This window comes from Miscanthus floridulus, chromosome 5 (genome assembly GCF_019320115.1).
Source record: "Miscanthus floridulus cultivar M001 chromosome 5, ASM1932011v1, whole genome shotgun sequence".
NCBI lineage: Eukaryota > Viridiplantae > Streptophyta > Magnoliopsida > Poales > Poaceae > Miscanthus > Miscanthus floridulus.
The window spans coordinates 6,182,330-6,204,803 of NC_089584.1; the positions used below are offsets into that span (position 1 = coordinate 6,182,330).

Here is a 22,474-nt window from a genome sequence, read left to right on the forward strand (position 1 = left end):
ATCCCTGCCAAGATTATGTGGTATGCTCCTATAATACCACGCTTGAAACGTCTGTTCAGAAATAAAGACCATGCAAAGTTATTGGGATGGCACAAAGAAGACCGTAAGGTAGACAATATGTTGAGACACCCTGCTGATGGGTCCTAGTGGAGAGCAATCGATAGAGAATTCCCAGAGTTTGCAAATGACGCAAAAAACTTAAGGTTTGCTTTAAGTACGGATGGTATGAATCCTTTCAGGGAGCAGAGCAGTAGTCATAGCACTTGGCCTGTTACTCTATGTATCTACAACCTACCTCCCTAGTTATGCATGAAGCGTATGTTTATTATGATGCCAGTGCTCATCCAAGGTCCAAGGCAACCTGGCAACGACATCGATGTGTACCTGAGGCCACTAGTTGAAGAACTTCTACTTTTGTGGAACAGACCAGGTGTAAGTGTGTGGGATGAGCACAAATAGGAGCACTTTGACCTAGGAGCATTGTTGTTCGTAACAATCAATGATTGGCCTTCTCTAAGTAATCTTTCAGGACAATCAAACAAGGGATATAATGCATGCACGCACTGTTTCGATGACATTAAAGGTATATTCTTGAAAAAATGTCGAAAGGTCGTGTACCTTGACCATCGTCGATTTCTTCCTGTGAATCACCCCCTAAGAAAGAAAGGCAAGCATTTTAAAGGTAAGGCAGACCACCAGTCCAAGCCGGGCAACCGAACTAGTGATGATGTACTCAATATGGTCAAGGATGTGAAAGTAGTATTTGGAAAGGCACATGGCAGCGAACCTATTCCAAACGACACCGACGGTCACGCACCCATGTGGAAGAAGAAGTCCATATTTTGGGAGCTACCCTATTGGCAAGTCCTAGAGGTCCATAGCGCGATCGACATGATGCACCTGACGAAGCATCTTTATGTGAACCTGCTAGGCTTCATGGGTGTGTATGGGAAGCCTAAGGACACACTTGAAGCACGACAGGACATGCGATGTTTGAAAGAATGAGACAACCTACATCTAGAGAAGACAAATGATGAACGCCATTACTTAAGTCCTGCTAGCTACACTCTTAGCAAAGAAGAGAAGGAAAGCATGTTTGAATGCATAGCAAGCATCAAGGTACCATCTAGATTCTCCTCGAATATAAAGGGTATAATAAATATGCCAGAGAAGAAATTCCTAAACTTCAAGTCCCATGACTGCCACGTGCTCATGATGCAATTGCTTCCAGTTGCATTAAGAGGAATTCTACCTCCAAATGTACGTCTAGCCACCGTGAAGCTATGTGCATTCCTCAATGTAATTTCTTAGAAGGCAATCGATCCAATGGATCTAGCTAAACTACAAAATGATGTGGTTCAATGTATTGTCAGCTTTGAGTTGGTGTTCCCTCCTTCCTTCTTTAATATCATGACACACCTCCTAGTTCACCTGGTCAAGGAGATTAGCATTCTCGGTCCTGTGTTCCTGCACAACATGTTCCCCTTTGAGAGGTTCATGGGAGTCCTAAAGAAATATGTTCACAACCGTGCTCGGCTAGAAGGAAGCATCGCCAAGGACTATGGAACAGAGGAGGTCATTGAGTTTTGTGTTGACTTTATTCCCGACCTTGATCCGGTTGGTGTTCCTAAATCGTGACATGAGGGGAGACTAAGTGGAAAGGGGACACTAGGGAAGAAAACATATATTGGTACGTAGGACAATTATTTTAATAAAGCACACTACATAGTTCTGCAAAACTCCTCCTTGGTGGATCCGTATATCGAGACACATAAAGAGTTGCTCCGATCCGAGTTTCCAGGGAAGTCTCAAGCTTGGATTACGCGTCAGCACATGGAAACTTTCAGCGACTGGTTGCGAAAAGAATGTCAGGGTGATGAGAGTATTGATGAGCAACTATATTTGTTGGCTAGGCAGCCATCATGGCATATCCTCACATACAAAGGGTATGAGATAAATGAGAATACATTTTACACAGTAGCCTAAGATAAAAGGAGCACCAACTAAAATAGTGGTGTCTGCATAGATGCCACCGACCCTAATAGAAATAAGCAAACATATTATGGCCGCATAGAGGAGATATGGGAACTAAACTATGCACCTACTTTTAAGGTACCTTTGTTCAAGTGCCAATGGGTAAAGGCGACTGGAGGCGGGGTAGCAGTTGACAACCAGTATGGAATGACAACCGTGGACCTCAACAATATTGGGTACAAAGACGAACCATTCATCCTTGCCAAGGATGTGAATCAGGTGTTTTGTGTCAAGGACATGTCTACAAAACCGAAGAGAGGGAAAAACAACAATGACCCAATCTATGAGCCAAAGCGCCACATAGTTCTTTTAGGGAAAAGAAACATCGTCGGAATTGAAGACAAGTCAGACATATCAGAAGATTATGAAAAGGATGACCGAATTCCACCCTTCACAGTGAACAAAGACCCAAGCATCCAGCTAAATGATGAGGACACTCCATGGTTATGACGCGATCATAACCAAGGGATATACGTTAAGAAGAAGTTCACTACTGTGCCCGCTTGATATATTTAGTGATGTATTAGACCTATTATGTAATAATTGTGACTTCAGATTTTTTGTCGTGTTTTCATATTTTCTACGGTTTAAATGAATTTTCTGCTAGACGGTGGATTTCCCGTGGAGAATGTGTGATGAAAAACCAAATGATCAACGTTAATAAGATGTGAAAACTAATTTCCTATCGAAAAGCAATAGTTTTAATGATTTTAATTAAGTAGTATATTTTTGCATGGTGCAAATTGTAATTATTATTTATATTATGTCAAATATTCATACAGTAAAACAAAAGAGTTTAGGTTACAATTTTTTGTTGTGTATAATAATGCAAAACCAAGTCCAGGATTTTTTTTATAATTTTTTTGGTAATATTTTATTTATTAGGCAATTAATAACTCTATGCATTTTTATATAAAAGAAATATATAAAAAAGGAAAAAAAACTTATGAAAATCGGAGAAAGCCAACTGCAGACCACCTTTACTCCCGGGTCTAAAATGCCCTTTACTCCCGGGCCGTGGCTACACCCGGGACTAAAGGTGGGCTGCGTATTCGTAGCCCGCCAAAATGACCTTTACTCCCGGGCCATGGCTACACCCGGGACTAAAGATCAGACCTTTAGTCCTGGTTCTAATCATCATCCGGGACTAAAGGTGGGCTGTGTTTTCGCAGCCCGCCAAAATGACCTTTACTCCCAGGCCGTGGCTACACCCGGGACTAAAGATCAGACCTTTAGTCCCGGTTCTAATCATTACCCGGGACTAAAGGGTCTTTAGTCCCGGTTCGTAGCGGCAACCGGGACTAAATGTCTCCCTTTATAAAACCTCTCTGCCTCCGCCAAGCCTTATCTTCTCCACCAGATCGATCCAGCAGCGCCGCCGCCCCTAGGCCACCCTAGCCTCGCCTCACGCGCGCACGCTGTCACCGGCCGGCCAGCGTACGCCTCACGTCGTCCTCGTTCCCGGCCCACCTCGCCCCCAAGCAGTCTTCTCCAAGATCCACAGTAGGCCACAGCTACGGCATGTCTCCAGGTTTGGCCCTGGTCTCCCTCTTCCTCTGCACTTCCCTTGATGATGCTGTAGTTGGTGTTCCGACAATGATGGAGATCGCCGGGCTAGGTTGGGAAGATGCATATCGATATTAGTGATCAGCGGCGAGATGATCAGTGCTGTGCATGACAGTTGTGTGTGTTGCTATTGCTAGGAGGTAGCATGCTCAAGTGTAGAAGGGGCAAGGGCCAAGGGGCTTGTTCTGTCATCACAAGAGGGAGGACAACGGTTAGCAGTGTGTTTGTGAACCTGCTTTGCAGTGTGTATGTGTTATTATAGATGCTCAAGATATTGTTAATTAGTTCTTATAGATGCTCTACTAGATGATCATGTTTATTAGAATTATGATTTTATACATTTGTACATACTTGTTGCAAATGAGCTTTTGTATGAATCTAGAATCTAGGTAGGAGCTAACTTTGATCTGGTAGGAGTTATGGCTGATATCATGAGCTTTTGCAATTTCTACAAGTCATAAAAAAAGATGCTTCTGTATGAATCTAGAATCTGTGCATGATCTTTGAAGTTTGGATTGGAACCTGAGTGGTAGAAACTTTTTGCGACAAAATCTCTATGCTGATGAGAGCAGCATTGACAATGGAAGCATTTTTGAAGATATAGTGAGATGCTTGCTTTTGCATTTGTTTTGTACATTTTGCTGTTATAAACAATAGTCTGCTGATTTCCATTAGTATCAATTTGGCTCATCAATTTGGTGCATACTTCTGTAACATATTTTTTTTAGTAAATCTAAGTCTCTAACATGTTTTTTTGGCTGCAGGAGCTGGACCTCGCGTTTGACACCTTGGATGTGAGCCACCGCCGCCACCATATATAATCCATTTATGATGGATTAATTGCTCCAACCTTTTATAATCGGATGGATGCATGTGCCGAGCCCTCATGCCGGTAATCTTGTAATGTGATTTTGCGCTGAGCCATCGAGCTCAATGGAGCACGGGTGCGCCCGGTGTCTCGTCGTTTCCTCCTTTTTGTGTGGTAGCTTATGACGAATAGTTAGAAAATTGTAGAAAATCCATACTAGTTGAACTTGCGGACCGTGTTCATATCGGCGAGCATGTTCTCTGCCGAGTAGTAATGGACGTCAAGGAGGAGCTTTGATTCTATGAGGAAGAGCGGCAACGATCGTGGAAGACCATGTTCCCTTCCTCGTAGAATCGGAGCTCTTCCGTGGCCAAGTACGGTGCCGTCTGGTGGAGAAATGCTCTCCGAGATGATCACGTAAGCAAGGTCAACTAGTATGGATGGTTATTTATTCACATGTCCCGACATCGTCGCAGTAGTCTGTCAATCACCGTACCCAAACGTAGTATATATATAAATATAAATGATAATCGATTGTTATGTGTGTACACTCCTATTCTTCTGTTAATTTGCGGAAATATCATGTGAATTACTTACCTAGCGCAGTAAAAGACGAGAACACAATGACCATGGCCACGGCCATGAAAATGCCAACGACACAACACTAGCAACTTTCTCGACAAGCAGAGTAGTGTTAAACGCTCTGGAAACCTTTAAACCTTGTCAGTTAAGATTTCCCCTTCAAACAAGCTAGGCACTTAAATAAGGCTTATGCTAGATTCTATCACTAGTATAGATATAGAAATGATTTTTACAAATGTTACTATCCTTAAGGTGGCACGTCTTGCAGGAGTACATTTTATAGATATAGTTTTTATTTTTTATAGATATATCTGGTGGTGTAAAAACTAGATGGCTGCCCCGAGAGACAACATGGATGAAGAAATGATGAATATTATCAACACCGGCACTCAATTTGCCGATGGTGACCAGTAGGATGTAGATGATGGGAGTCAATACCTGGCTCTTGAAGATAACCAAGAAAATATTGTGCAAGAAAATACAGGCGAGGTATATATATATATATTTGAATATTATAAATATATATATTTGAATATCTATCATCTATTATATGTAGCCCTCTGGATCGACGACAACAACGGCGAAAAGCAAAAAAATTCGAGGCCCGAAAAAGCCATTGGAGGGGCGCTACATAATATCGGAATTCAATATCGAGACAGGCGAACCACTTGGTCCGCATGCAAGGAAATTCGTGCAACACTATGGGTGCCTTGTAAGGGACAGACTTCCGATCAGTGCCCATGAATGGAAGCAAATGATCAATGAGCCTCATGTTAGTTTTGTCTCTGATCTTGATAAGAATTTAATTTGGGATGATATTCTTCAACATTTCACGTTGCAAGCGGATGATTATGATGCTATCAACGATGATGAATTGAAGGAACTTGTTCTAAATTGGGCTATGAAGAAGATGGCCACACAATTTCAGACTTGGAAGAAATCCCTATACACGAAATACGTCAAGAAGAACATAACACCTAATTTCAATACTAGTGGCCCGCTCACGAAGTTGAGGCCCTACTGGAATGATTTTGTATGGTACAAGACATCGGAAGAGGGTGAGGAATGGGTGAGAAGGAACCAAGAGAATGCTCGACAAAAGGTATACCACCATGGCATGGGATCTGGTGGCTACGCGACTGCCATTCCCAAGTGGGAAAAAATGGAAGTGGACATTCTTGCCAAGGGTATCACACCAGAATCACTCAATTGGTCCAAACGCGTGAAGAATTGGTTTTTCGCTCATGGGGGAAGACTGGACCTAGAGACCAGGAAGCCAGCACAAAACTAACATGAGGCTTCTCTGACGACAGAGATACCTACAGAAGCCGACAGAGAAGGAAGGATGAGGATGCAGCGTGGATCAGCAGGTTGGAGGAATTGGTTCGTGAGTCACGGGAGGCATTGCTTCAAGCACAGGAGCACGAAAAAGACATGCAAGCTAGAATGCAGGACGAAATCATAAAGCAAGTGCAAATAGCAATGAGTGCCTAGAGGCAGGCATCAGATCCAGGAATGAACATTAATATTAGCCCCCTTGATCAGTTGAAAAGCAGTTGCGCTTCCACAGAGTTGCCAAATCAAGATGACGCAATGCTACGTTTCCTCATGGATGACATCACTGCACTGTTTACATCATATGAGCTACATATTCCAAAAGAGAATGCCACAATCATGGTGGCTCTTAGTGTTTTTTCTCCTCCAGATCCTACCAAGACACCAAGAATCCATGGGGCAATAATACCACCTAGATATGTTAGCGTCTCAGTTGATAGAGTTAACAAAGGTTTTAGTGACCTGCCTTTTGACATTCCAGGAGGTGATGGGGAGAAGTCTCTAGGAGAAGCAGAGAAAACATTCATACTATGGCGCAAGTGCTACATCATTATTCTCGGGGTCTCTAGTCCACCGCCGCTTCCTCAACTGCCAGACAACAGGTGCGGACAAAAGTGAACGAAACATTTTTTTCACAAACTTCCTATTGACATGCATGATTAATAATAACAATTTCTTATACCTAATTATTCTTTTTTGTAATCACACAGCAGGGCCTCCGCCAACCTAAGTCCAATTATTCAATCTCCAGATCATCATAGTGCTCCAGGCAATCAGGTGGCAACGCCGCCACCGCCGCCACCTCCAAGGAGGTCTCCAACGGCTGCCCTGCCTCCCTTGATGACTAAGAGGAATCCAGCTCCTAAGAGGTCCGCCCCGCAAACAAAGTCGTTGTCCCACCAGCTGGCAAAGAAGAAAGCCTCATCTAATCTAGTTATTCCTCAAAAACTATCTTTCGAGAAAAGTGAAAAGGAATTAAAAGCTGCAGTAAAAAAAGATGTGGACAGTTTCTTCAAAAAAGTAAAAAAGCAACGAGAAGAGAGGGAGAACCCAGAGAAATCATACTTCTACCTACCTCCAGATCTTCTAAGAAAGAAGGTGGACCAAAAAAAGCAGGAATCTCAAAAGACCCGGCCAAAATTAGACTACAACCGCTCTCTCACCAAGTCATTTGAGGCGGCGCAGAAAAAGACTAGACCAGGGAAAGGTGTTGCACAACTCAGACAACAATCGCAACAATTAGTCCCCCCTCTTGTCGTTCGTAATCAATATGGTTCGAGCTTAGACTTAGACGTCGATTTTGAGGAGCTGGCTCGGTTTTACGAGGAAACTAGTTTGGACCTTGCCCAAGTGCTCGCTGAAGGACCATCTGCTCCGAAAGTGGATCCTTGGAAGAAATTTGAACGTGGAAAGAGTCTATACAACCCTGAGGCCTTAGATGAACTGGGTACACAAATGTACCTGCTAAACAAGTGGTACATGGCTAGGGAGGTACATGGCTATACAACTGGGTACACAAATGAGGCCTTACATGACTTTCCCTATAACTTCAAGTGAATGTTAAATAATTAATGTCGATCATATGGACATTTATTCAATTATTTGCTTACTAGCTAAGCTATCTCCCATATATATACATATATGTTGACTCTAGTTAATGTCGATCATATTTGTGTATAAAAACATATGCAGCAATCACTGGATATTGATGGTCATCGATATGGCCAATAGTCGGTTGAGAATCTTAGACTCGTTAAGAAAAGAGCAAACAGAGTACCAAGACATGATAGATATTATCCAAGGGTAATATGGTCTCTCTAGCAACTATATATACTCTGATCTCTTAACTGCAACAATTATTAAAGACCAAATTAATGTTTTATTTTATTGGGCGCAGTGTTTGGAAAAGTTTCATTGAGAATCACCACATGAAACATTGCAAAGCGCCACTGGATGTAATCACACACAAAGTAAGTACTATCTACATATATATATATAATTCAATTAACATCATACATGCTTTCAATTCACTGGATCTTTTTTCTGGTAAAAGTGGGTTCTGAGGCAAGAACAGGGGAACAACTACTGCGGATACTATGTTTGCGAGTTTATCGGGGCGTACACAAAAAGAACTCCTGAAGAGATCCTCAAAGTATGTTATATAAATATATTCATATATTCACAATTTCTTTTGTTGCTCATATATATAAGTAATCAAGTGACCAACATATATATATATATATATATATATATATATATATATATATATATATTAATACTTTTCCTTTAACTTTTATTGAAGACTCTATGGTTGAAGGAAAAAGTCATACGATGTGACCAACTGAAAGCAATTCAAGAGACCATAGCAGGATTTCTTAATGACCAGGTCCTCAACCCCGCCGGCGAGTTCTACAATGACGTCAATGAAACATGGAAGCCAAACTAGATGGAGTGATTTTGTTATCCCAAGGATATGATAGAATATACAATGCAACCTTTATTTGTAATATATATATATACACACACACACACATACATACATATTATATGTACATAAAATAACATACAATATATGTATATGCATGTAATATATACGTTAGTTTCATACTTTAGTTTGTACAAAATGTTCAAACATTATAAACATGTAGAATACATATATTATTAGCAGCGTAGAATGCGTATTCGAAAACCTATTCAAAAACCAAAACGAATCATCAATTGAAAATAGAAACAAAAAAAAGAAAAAAAGGAAACCTTTAGTCCCGGTTGGTAATACCAACCGGGACTAAAGGGCCGTCCCACGTGGCCAGGCCGGGAGGCCCTTTAGTCCCGGTTGGTCTTACCAACTGGGACTAAAGGTGCACCTTTAGTCCCAGGCGCGAAACTAGGACTAAAGGAGGGGACCTTTAGTCCCGATTTCGTACTCCCGGTTCCAAAACCGGGACTGAAGGCGGTTGAGAACCAGGAGTACAGCCCATTTCTCCACTAGTGGTAGTAGCTCACCGGTGGTCATGATTGCTGACTTGATCATGGCGGGGCTCCAAGAGGGGTGCTTCGTCTTGAGCATGCCGACGATGCCGGAGACGTGGGCGGACGACATGGAGGTGCCGGGACAGTGAGTTGTAGGGGACGCGCCGGCCATCGAACGACTGCCCCGTCGGTGAGGCCACGCCGCTGTACGCGGCGATCACATTGACGCCCGGTGCGGTGATGTCCGGCTGCATGCACGACCAGCATAGCACTGGACGATCAGCTGGGATATATATATCGGTTGGAGCTGAATGAAATCAACACTAGTAGTCTAGTACGCGATGGCCGGCGGGCTGACCTTGAGGATCTAAGGAGTTATGGCGTTTGGCCCTCGGTAAGAGAATCCTGCCATCTTGGGCGCAGGTGTGACGCCAAACCTCGCCTCTGTCGTTGCATTGATGTAGCCAAACATATCGCTAGACAGAATGCAAGTGCAAATCATAGTAGTAGAGTCAGTCAGTGTACAACCGTGCGTTTTAGCAAAAACTAGCACATGGTTATTTTCTGGCTGCAAAACACACGATTTGTAATAGAGAAAAAATCATGTGTTTTAGCACAAGCTAGTACATGGTTGTTGGCTGCCTGCAGAACACATGATTTCCAACAGAGCAAAAACTGTGTGTTTTAGCACAAGCTAGCACACGGTTGTTGGCTGCCTGTAAAACACTTGATTTTAAAAGAAGACCCACGCAGAGCAGATCTGTTGTAATTTCTGTGCAACTGAAGACTAAAATAGTAAAGCCCAATAACTAAAATGAGAAAGTGGCCCATGAAACATGCAGCAGCCTAGAAAAACAGCCCAACAACAGAAAATCCATAGGAATAAAACAGATAAGACTTGTGAAAGAAGTAAAGCAAACAAAATAGATCTGCTCTGCGTGGGAAAAGCTCTGCTCTACTCACGCAGAGCAGGGGACAAGGGCAGAAAACATATTGCAAAGAAAATTTGAAGAACAAGCACTACAAGTCTGATTCATACCTCATCAGCCAAGGTTAGTACACCAATCTTTTGAATCAATTTCTCTGGTAAACAATTACTCTGAAGAAGCAACAATGAACAAATTAGCAGCTGAGATGAAAGACTAGGAGAACCTAGATCCATGAAATCTGTAATCATGGGAGCTATAAACAAACTCAGGATGGCAAAGATAGACTGCTGCTTGTGCTTGCTCGAACGGCAGGACGTGGCCCTGGTTGCTTACTGTGCACAAGGAGCAGATCCAGCACTTGGGGGGTTGTGATGTGGTCTAAAAGGCTAGAAACACATAGTGCATAGTGCAAAACATAGAGCATGAGATCACACACGCATGTAGCTAGCAGAAATCACACACACACATTGAATTTTCTGGACTAGTTTCTAAAAGTAATTGTGTAGCCACACCACTCAGTAATCCTCAACTAATCCTCAACTAAAATTACAAATATATCTATTATGCATTTGCTATATTCCTATTGTAAATAAATTACAAAACACAAATATGGAAATTGCACATTTGGCATGGTGCAATTTGTACTTGCTGCTAATGCAACTATACTGTACATGTTCACTATTTTTTTTGTCAGCTTGTGAGTTAGTTGTGGTTTCAATTAAGAAGAAGAGTCAAATATGATGGAGTTGACACTGAAACACCATTTCAGTTTTCTTGTACACAGCAGTGTAGTGTGTTATTAATTTTCATAATACTATGTTAGCAAATTTCCATGATAGAGACACTGAAATAGGTTAAACGGAATGCCATTAACAACATAATAGTCCTTACAGGCAGCATATTGCATATGCTCGGAACTATAAATTGTGGTCCCCAATAGTTGCAATTTACATTATTGGTGATTGCAATTATGTAAATGAGAGAGACACCTAGACGGATAACTAGGCCTATGAAAGAAACAAGAAACAAGGGTGTTTGTCTAAGAAAGGAGCGAGTGATCTATCCAACAATGTATAGCTACAGGGAACAGTTGTCGCATGTTGTGATTCTTCATAGAACATGGCATATCGATAGTTACTAGGGAACATATATGTGCACCAAAATTTATTACACTAGAGCATTCTATCTAACTTTATTAAACTTGACAGCGCTAAACTAAAATGTAACCTGAGAATGCTGACATGATCATGCAGTCCATCAATAGCTCGATCGTTTTCTTGCTCATCTATCTCATGGAAAGAATAGGATGTTGCTCTGATTCCACCCTCGTCAATGCCATAGAAGAGAGAAGTTCTCTTGCTACGGTAGCCACACAAAGTGTATAAAATAACCAATATAAGAGTTGGGCAATGCAAAGTCAACAGGATTCAGAGTATCCACATTAGCACATGCAAATTAAACTAAAGTACTCAGTTGATTTTTTTCACAAAGGAACAGTTAACATAGGATGTTCAAATAAAAATGGGATTCCACGTTATTAGAAGTATGAAGGGATTCACAAATATATAACTAGGGACTTACATTTCTATGTGTCCAAGTTCACAAATTCAAAGATTATAAGTACATGATGACCTAGGCACATGTATCACACGGATGAATAAGAACAAATAGTCTTATTCATTTGATAAAGTAGCTGAACAAATATGCTGAAACAAATAAGAAATTTCTAGCTTACTAATATTTCAAGCTTACTAGTATTTTGTGCTGAATAAACTCTAGGCATGCATGTGCTTATTAGTTGTTTGTTCAGTTCAGTTAGTTGATTATAGCTTATTAGAAGTCACTACGCTAGATTTGCACATCACTGCCGGTATCATCACTGCCGGATTTGTGAGAACCAGTAGTGATGTACCTTCACTACCGGTTATGAGCTTGAAAATGAAAAAATGATTGGGGCTAGGCTAAAATCGGCAGTGAAGGACCACATCACTGCCAGTTTGTGGCTTGAACCGGTAGTGTTTTGGTGTCCACTCATCACTGCCGGTTTAAGCCAAGAGCCGACAGTGATTGGGCTATATCACTATTGGTTCTAGCCAAGAACCGACGGTGATAAGTCTACAACACAAAAAGGCTACAGCCATCCTCTCCTTCCTCCTCTCTTCCATCCCGAGAATAGAGGCGCACGTTTGGACCCTTCCCTCCATTGTTGCGGCTGCTCTTCACCATGAAGCTAGTGCTTGGATTTTGAAGAATGGCTTGATCTTTTTGCTTTAAGGTTAGTAACAAACATCAACTCCTTTGATTTTGTTGCTTAATTAGCTTCATTTTGATGGCTACATTGCTTGATTCTCATTCTAGTTCTTTCTCCATTCTAGAGAGAACTTTTCCAATTGGACATTTGTGCAAGGCTCAAATTGTGGTGAATCCATCATCCAAACGGTTGGTGTCTATGAACACATTTAAATTCCTAGCTAATTATTCCATGGTGGTCAAGATCATCATTGTTAGTATGTGATGCTATAATTAGTTCTTAGAAGTAGAGTAGAATAGATGTTCTTCATTATTGCGCAATAATTGTTTTTTACTATGATTTTCAATTTACAGGGCTGGGGCTACCAATTTCAATTTTCTAATAATTAGTGTACAATAATGTTTTCTAAAAATGGAACTTTTGAGCTACAATTGTTGTTCATGAAGCTCGATTTCTTATTAATTCTTTGTAATTACTGTCTCAGTATTTTTTTGTGCAGAGATGGATCGAGAGTGGATGCATCTGTCCTGAACGGACAAGCGGTACATGCATGGTGTCAGCCAGTTTATCACCAATGCCAAAGCCCATGCTGGGAATGGGAACCCTATCTTCTGCCCATGCAAATATTGCAAGAATCATAGGAACTTTCATTGAATTGAGTCTATACGATCGCACTTGATTACTAGGGGGTTCATGCCAAACTATACGATATGGACTATGCATGGTGAGGTTGGTGTGAATGTTCTATAGGAAAATGATGATGATGTGGACATGCCTAATGTAGCCATCCACGATGTTGATGAGGAACCCAGTGTCAATACGAAACCTATGGCCACAGTTAATAATGTGTTTAGGAACATGCTAGCTGATGACATCGAGGAGAACGATGACATTTCTCACCTACTACGTAATGTAGAGACCGGATGTCTTAGTGAAAGACAACTGAGAAAGCTAGAGAAAATGAGATAAGATGGCAAAACACCATTTTATAGGAATTGTCCAATGAGCAAACTGGAAGCCGACATCATGCTGTTAGAGTTCAAATCGATAAACAGATTGAGCGATAAAGGCTTCGATCAGTTGTTAGGTATAATAAGGAAAATGCTCCCAGAAAAAATGAGTTGCCAGAAAAGACATACTTGGCCAAGCAAATGATCTGCCCCATCACCCTCGAGGTTGAAAAAATCCACGCATGTTCCAATGATTGCATATTGTACCATGGAGAAAAAATACAAAGACTTGGACAAGTGCCCCAAGTGTGAAGCTCCATGGTACAAGGAAGGGTCGTCAGATGAGGGTACTAAGACCAGAGGAGGTCCCGTAAAGGTCGTTTGGTATTTCCCTATAGCTCCCTAGATGCATAGGCTGTTTACATGTCCAAAGTCAGCCAAGCTATTGCGCTGGCATGGCAAAGAGCGTAAGAAAGATACAATGATAAGGCACCCCACCAATGGGCATGACTGGAGGACTATCAATACTATGTTCTATAAGGACATCGGTGGAGAGGTAAGGCACCTTTGGTTTGTTTTGAGCACAGATGGGATGAATCCTTTCGACCAGGTTAGAAGCAATCATAGCACCTAGTAAGTGACGCTCTATATATACAACCTTCCACCTTGGGTCTATATGAAGCGGTCGTACATCCAGATGCCACTACTGATCCAAGGGCCAAGACAACCTAGGAATGACATCGATGTATTTCTGGAACCAGTGATCGATGAACTAGTGGAGATGTTTGAAAAGGGTGTGCCAGATGTTTGAGACGAGTACAAAAAGGAACATGTCATGATCAAGGGAGTACTTATCGCTACAATCACCGACCTGCCAGGTCGAGGTTCGTTGTCCGGTGAGAAGACAAAAGGCTATAATGGATGTGTCGAGTGCTTGGACAACACCGATGCGGTAAATCTACCAAATAACTCAAAGATAGTTTATAAGGGACACCGTAGGTTCCTACCTAAGGATCACCCTTGCCACAGGAACAGAAAAGATTTTAATGGTACTATTGAGAAATGCTTAGCTCCAAAATATCAAGACGGGCCTACGATACTTCGAGAACTCAACAAACTGGAGGTTGTCCTTGGGAAGGGGGACAATGCAGTAGCAGCGCCTGATGGGAGCGTTTGGAAGAAAAAATTGGTTTTCTAGAAACTACCTTACTGGCCATTTCTGAGTGTACGCCACTGTCTTGATCCCATGCACATCACTAAAAACGTGTGCGCTAACACTCTTAACACCTTGATGGACACCGGGGGGACATCGAATCATTCACTAGCCACTTGCCTAGACATGCAACACTTGGGAATCAGGAAGGAGCTGCATCCCGTGGAGCTAGAGAATGGTCAGTTCGAACTTTCGGTTGCGTCATAGACATTAAAGAAGGAAGAAAAGCATGGGCTTATTTCTTTCTTCAATGAACTCAAAGTCCCGATAGGCTACTATGCAAACCCGAAGAGGCTAGTGAACATGAGAGAACTCAAGTTCAACTATGGCCCTATGAAGGACCATGACTGTCATGTCATTATGACTTAGTTGCTCCCTGTTGCTCTGCGTGGTATCCTCCCCCCAAAGGTTCGCGCCCCAATCATAAAGCTTTGCTCGTTCTTCAACGCGATCTCAAAAAAGGTCATTGATGTGTCCATGCTAGAGCAGCTGCAATGGGACATAGCCAAAACTCTCGTTAGGCTTGAGATGCATTTCCTACCGACTTACTTTGATATCTCATTGCATCTGCTCATTCATCTTGTTGACCAAATTAGAGCCCTTGGCCCAATGTCCCTGCATCAGATGTTCTCTTTCAAAAGATTGATGAAAGTTTTTAGGAGGTATGTTAGGAATAGATTCAGGCCAGAAGGGGGCATGGTTGAAGGATGGTCAACGGAGGAGGCCATTGAGTTCTGCACATATTATCTGGACATCAAATGGGTTGGAGTCCTAGAATCTCATCATGAGGGAAGACTACGTGGCAAAGGAATGATTGGGGAGAAATCTATTACAGTAGACGACCCTGTTTCTTTCAAATAGGCACAGTTCGCTGTTGTCTAGCAAGCTGAGGGTGTGATGCCATACATTGACGAGCATAGGCAATTACTGCAAACTCTGTGTCCGAGCAAGTCACAGGCTTGGCTGGATAAAAAACATAAGGAGGAATTTGTCAACTGGTTGCGACGTCGCTTGCTTGGAATAAAGTTGGGTAATCAACTGGATGCCTTAGCCAAGGGACCTTTGAGTACATATCTTAAGTACCAAGGGTATGAGATCAATGGATTCACATTTTATACAAAAAAGCAAGATGGAAAGAGCACATACCAAAATTGTGGTGTTTGTTTTGATGCTCACGATGAAAATGGCAACGTGCAGGCAACATACTATGGTTTCATAGAGGAGATATGGGAGCTAGCCTCTGGTCTGTTGAAGGCAACTCTTTTTCGCTACCAGTGGGTCTGGCTCGAGGAAATCAACACTAACAGCAAAGGGTTCACTACCGTTGATCTCACTAAGACCGCATATAGAGACGACCCCTTCATCCTTGCAAGAGATGTTATGCAAGTCTTCTATGCAAGGGACACCAAGACAAAAGGAAGGCTAAAAGTAGTCCTAAAAGGGAAAAGGAAGATTATCGGTGTCGATGGAGTGACGGATGAAGAAGACTACAGGAGCTATCAGGAAATGCCTCCATTCGGGGCGAACGTACCCCTACCTATCATTCAAGAGGGTGACAAACCTGCTTACGTATGGCTTGATCACAATGAGGCCCTCATTGTTGATGCACCTAAAGATAGTTAGATTATTGTTAACTATGTAATCATTATGCACATAACCATGAAGGATGTTTGATCCTGATGAAACTCTCATCCCCTCTCTCCTCCTCATTAATACTCTGCCAACTCAGCAAACATGCCGACGTATCATAGCAATTAATGAGAATGAAAGTTATTTAAAACTATCATTGAGACTGACCTTAATACTATTCAAACACTCGATTAGACACCGGACATAACATTTCTAAACTTTACTCTCTGAATTTAAACACCAGCTAAATATAAATATAAATATAAATATAAATATATATGTCTAGACTTCCGATAGAAGGACATTGGAGCGGCCATTCTCTTTTGAGCTACTACTAGTAGTGAGGGATCCACAGCTCCTCAGTGCCACTGGTCCCCAACCAGTTTGTACTCCCTGCTCGAATACTCGAAGGAGCCCTGCCCATAGTCGGCATTGAGAAAAGGTGTAGTAGCTCCATTCCTCCTCCAACCTTCATTGATCATTGATGTATGTGCTCCTAGAGATGTGAATGGGAATGCCTGTGGCTTGTGTGTTGACTGTTGAGTGATCCATTTACTTGATGCATGTACTGTTCTAGTCTCCAGATTAGGCCGAGATGAAGAGGAACGCTAAGAAGGCCATTGAGAAAGAAGGTGCACAGAGAAAATTCATTTAATAAATTATAAAATAGAACAAAAAAATTTGGGCCGCCTGGGACTTGAACACGGGTCTCTGGGGCTAAGTTAAGGGGTCTTAACCATTGCGCCAGTAGGAGGAGTTTGTAAGAAAACTAAAAGTTATCCTACTTAACACCTAACTACTACACCACTTCACTGCCGGTTTGGAGAATGACCCGGCAGTGATATACCCCCATCACTGTCGGTTTACAATCAAAACCAGTAGTGATGAGCTATTTCTTGAAGTAAATTAATAATTTATAAAATAGACCAAAACATTTTTGCTGCCTAGGACTCGAACACAGGTCTCGGGGGCTAAGTTGAGGGGTCTTAACCGTTGTGCCAGTAGGAGGAGTTTGAAATAAAACAAAAGGTTATCCTACTTAACACCTAACTGCTACACCCCATCACTACCGGTTTGGGGAATGACCTGGCAGTGATGTACCCCATCACTGTCGGTTTACAATCAAAACCGGCAGTGATGAGCTATTTCCCGAAGTAAATTAATAATTTATAAAATAGATCAAAAAAATTTGGGCCGCCTGGGACTCGAACACGGGTCTCGGGGGCTAAGTTGAGGGGTCTTAACCATTGCACCAGTAGGAGGAGTTCGAAACAAAATGAAAAGTTATCATACTTAACACCTAACTTAACACCTAACTGGCTACGATGGCGGCAGGGCCCTTCACTTCCGGTTTTGGTTCTTCACAATCGGTTGCTCGAACCGACATAGAAGGCTCCATTCACTGTCGGTTTTTAAACTAAAACTGACAGTGATGTGTAGATGCTCCTCACATGCCAACAGTGCTCCCACTGACCACAACAGTTGGAACACTGCTCCCACCTACCCCGACAACTTTAGTTCAGAAATAAAAATGTACCAGACTGCTAGACCCTATAAAATGGCCCTCGGCCAGGAGCTAGCCTCTCCATGCATGTTGGTTTTAGCCAGGCCTTATCAGCCATGATACAATGTTTTCCTCTCACAACAAACCACAGATATCGTTAAGCATCGTAGTCCACCAAAATGGTGCACACAAGAGGTACTAGAAGAATGCTACTGAAGATAGAGCAACGCCAAAGATTGGAGATGCCACAAGGTTCACAGAGCCATTCGATGCAATGCGCATCTAGAAAAAGGCCATGTACAGACAAGGCAGATTCATCGATGCCACCTTGTCATCTCCAACCGGTATAGCTCGTAGACCACCTCGGTGCTACTGTTTGCCTCTAGTTCGTGCTAGAAGAATGCTACTGAGGTGGTTACATTATAATGTGTTGATACACATTGATTGTAACATTGACCTATATGCAAATAGGTCTTTGTTATCATATATGGAATTTTAGTGTAAGGTCTTTGTTATCGTATATGTAATTTATTTCTAATATTTTTGTTATTTTTTGATGTATTTCATTACTGTCTAAATAAATATATCATTGTTGTTAAAACTTTCACACTGTACTATCTAAATAAATATATCCTTTACATATATGCACCTTCATTATCGGTTCTACTTACAAACCAGTAGTGATATTAACTTTCACTGTCGGTTCTACTTAAAAACCGGCAGTGATGTCCATGTCCCCCTAAATTAAACAAACCGCCAGCCACATACATCGATCCCACCCACCCACAAACTCTCACAGTCTCATTTCTCACGTTTCACTCTCACTTCTCAAGAAATTCACTCTCTCTACGTGATTTGGTCATGGCTCCTGCATTTTTCAATGGTATTGATATGTTGTTTTCTCCAATATTCTATCTATATTAATTTGATCTATATTTATATTCATGTTTCTTTACATTCTACATTTAATATATTCTTATTCCTTGCATTCGATCTATATTTAATTATGTTGCCACATTTTACTTGGAAGAATTTTTTGTGCATATATTTTATGTTCATATTTTTTGGCATTTTATCGATCAGGTGTTATGAACAACGGACCTCCCCCACCACAAGAACCAGGTTTCCACCCTAGCGATGAGCCATTCGCTCCTAATGTGGCCATTCCACGGTTTCCTATTCCAGCTATTGTATGAAATATTTTCCAACATCTTTTGTTTTTTATGCTAACAAATAAGTGTAATTAGTTTAATATCATTGTTGCATACATATATGTCACAGACTATATCCCAAATAGATTGGCTGCGAACAGCACTTACCTGGTTCTTTATCTCGGACATCGTTGAGAACACGACATCTAATGCAAGTGATCGGCTATGCACGTGTGAACTCAGTTTTTCCATCCCTTTGAGGGGTGCAAATCATCGGAACCATATCCACGAGACGGGAAGACAGAGCCTGGACATGATCAGCGCCCAATTTAGTGCTGTGCACATCTGTTTAGAGGTACTTTGACATATTTGCTATGATGTGCCTGATTTCTCACACTTTAAAGCACTTACTTTGAATGCTGGTGATATCCCTGTCCCGCAAGCAAGCGAATGGTTTGCGAGCTACAACCGTACGGATGTGGTAAAATAGTCACTTATACCTGAGTCGTGGTTATTTGTTGTTTATTATTGTAATAACATTCTCTAATTTTTTTCTTTTTCTCCGCATGCAGATTGCGCTCTAGAACCTTACCTATACTGCATGTGGCTTGTGGGCCGTTCTAGACCAAGCTACGGAGCAACTCGGGTACAATTGGGACTTCTGTAATGGTAACCTCGGCCAGCTCACTATAGAAGGACACTAGTACAGCATAAGGATTATTAACAGGGGCAGTGGTCATTCAGTAGGTTACATCTATGGCTGACCATTCTTTCGGTATTATGAGGCAAGAGAGAGTGCACTCATACGGGCATTGGACTTCATCGATACAAGCGGATACATAATCTGTGACATCAATTACCTTATATGGCTACAGAGGCATGTTAGTGTGTGTGGCCCGATCGAACCCGGCAGTGATTCCAATAGTAATTAATGTTTATTAGGTTGTTTTCAAGGTCATAGTTTAATTGGGTTCTATTTTAATTTGTACGGCTTTGTGTGTTTAACTATTGTCATGCATGTAATTCGTGTAGCATTTGTTGGGCAACTAAAAATATACATTCTGGTGTTGTATTCGTCTCAAACTTTTTCTTAGGCTTCCATGTGCCACGTGTGAAGGAAACACCTAGTTTGGGATTTTCCGGAGATGGTTTGCTACTTTCTGAGGTTTAATTGAATTTCCGTGCGATGACACCGTTTAATTATAGGTTTAACTAAGTCTACACATGAAAAGATTCAGAATGGTGCTAAACTTTTACATAGGCTCTAATGTGTCCTAGGGATAAGAATTTTGTGGAGGTGGATGACAAAATCTATTAGGTCCAAGATGAAATTCACCCTATTTTGTCTCATTCGGCATAGAGAAAAATATAATAAATAAAAAAACTGATCAGAAAAACCTCAGATCCTGTGTGGGTCTTAATTTGGGTGTACATGCTTGCTAAAAAATTTCAAGCCATTTCGATATAGGCGGAGTATACATGCTTCACATAGGTACATGTGTCTTTTCATCGAACCATGACTATACACATATGTTATCAAGGTTTCTGTGGTTCATAGGCATTCTGGTGTCGTATTCGTCTCAACTTTTTCTTAGGCTTACACATGCCATAAGTGAAGGAAACACCAAGGTTGGGATTTTTCGGAGATGGTTTGCTACCTTTTGAGGTTTAATTGAATTTCCGCACGACGACACCGTTTAATTATAGGTTGAACTCAGTCTACCCATGAAAAGATCCAGAATAGTGTCAAACTTTTACACAAGCTCTAATCTGCCCTAGGGATAAGAATTTTGTGGAGGTGGATGACAAAATCTATTGGGTCCAAGATGAAATTTACCCTCTTTTTCTCATTCAGCACACAGAAAAATATAATAATAATAAAATGATCAGAAAAACCTAAGATCCTGTGTGGGGTCTTAATTTGGGTGTACAAGCTTGCCAAAAAAATTTCAAGCCATTTCGACATAGGAATACATATGCTTCTATTTATTCAGTATATAAAAGAAAAATTTTAATATATATAAACATCACTGTTGATTTCAAAAAACCAGCATTGATGAGAATAAACCAACGGTGATACTAGTTATCACTATCGGTTTATTCTAAAAACCGGCAGTGATATATAGAAAATTAAAAAAATTGTGCTAGCCCATGGGTTCGAGCTCGGGTCTCGTGCTGCAGAGTTGAGAGACTTAACCGCTGTGTTAGTATAGAATGTGTGCCAAGGGTTATTTACTTTTTCCTTTTGACCTTTAGGTCACTTAATAAATTATAAAATAGAACAAAAAAATTTGGACCGCCTAGGACTCGAACACGGGTCTCGGGGGCTAAGTTGAGGGGTCTTAACCGTTGCGCCAGTAGGAGGAGTTTGAAACAAAATGAAAAGTTATCCTACTTGACACCTAACTGCTACACCACATCACTATCGGTTTGGGGAATGACCCGACAGTGATGTACCCCATCACTGTCGGTTTGGGGAATGACCCGATAGTGATGTACCACATCACTGTCGGTTTACAATCAAAACTGGCAGTGATGAGCTATTTTCCGAAGTAAATTAATAATTTATAAAATAGAACAAAAAATTTGGGTCGCCTGGGACTCGAACACGGGTATCAGGGGCTAAGTTGAGGGGTCTTAACCATTGTGCCAGTAGAAGGAGTTCGAAACAAAATGAAAAGTCATCCTACTTAACACCTAACTGCTACACCACATCACTGCCAGTTTGGGGAATGACCCGGCAGTGATATACCTCATCACTGTCGGTTTACAATCAAAACCAGCAGTGATGAGCTATTTTTTGAAATAAATTAATAATTTATAAAATAGAACAAAAATATTTGGGCCACCTGGGACTCGAACAAGGGTCTCAGGGGCTATGTTGAGGGGTTGTAACTGTTGCGCGAGTAGGAGGAGTTCAAAACAAAACGAAAAGTTATCCTACTTAACACCTAACTGCTACACCACATCACAGCTAGTTTGGGGAAGGACCCGGCAGTGATGTACCCCCATCACTGTCGGTTTACAATCAAAACCGGCAGTGATGAGCTACTGGTATAAAAGAGGCGCTGGTTGAAATTATCCAAATTCATTTCAACCCCGCGCCATCCCCCCCTGCATCGCCGGAGCACCACCCTGCGCCGAAGCATCGCCCCACACCGTCCACCGCCCCACGTCGGAGCACCGCCCCAAGCCAGAGCCCCACACCGTCCGTGCCCTCGTTCCTCGTCCATGACGCCGGCTGTGCCTCTCCTCCTCCACGCCTGCACTCCCACCGCTGAGGCCTTTAGGAGCACGTGGATAGCTGCTTTCCCACCCCCATGGTGAGTGCGTGGCTCACTGCCCGCTATGTGTCTAATGAAATGTCCCATGGTGTCCCACAGCTGCTTACATGAATCAGTAGAGGCTTTTCATTTACCAAGTACTACAACTTATTGTTTGATATGATAATTTACTTGCCATAATTTATGTTACTGCTACTTTATTGCAATGCTAGCATACAGTTTGATCATGAATGTCTAGCCTGTAGTGCCACCGATGCTCAATGTTTTT

At 41.7% G+C, this 22,474-nt stretch overlaps 1 pseudogene; it reads right to left on the reverse strand.

Annotated features, from left to right (window-relative positions):
• LOC136454186 (subtilisin-like protease SBT5.4) overlaps positions 1 to 22,474 on the reverse strand; it is a 61,540-nt pseudogene that overhangs the window by 15,666 nt on the left and 23,400 nt on the right.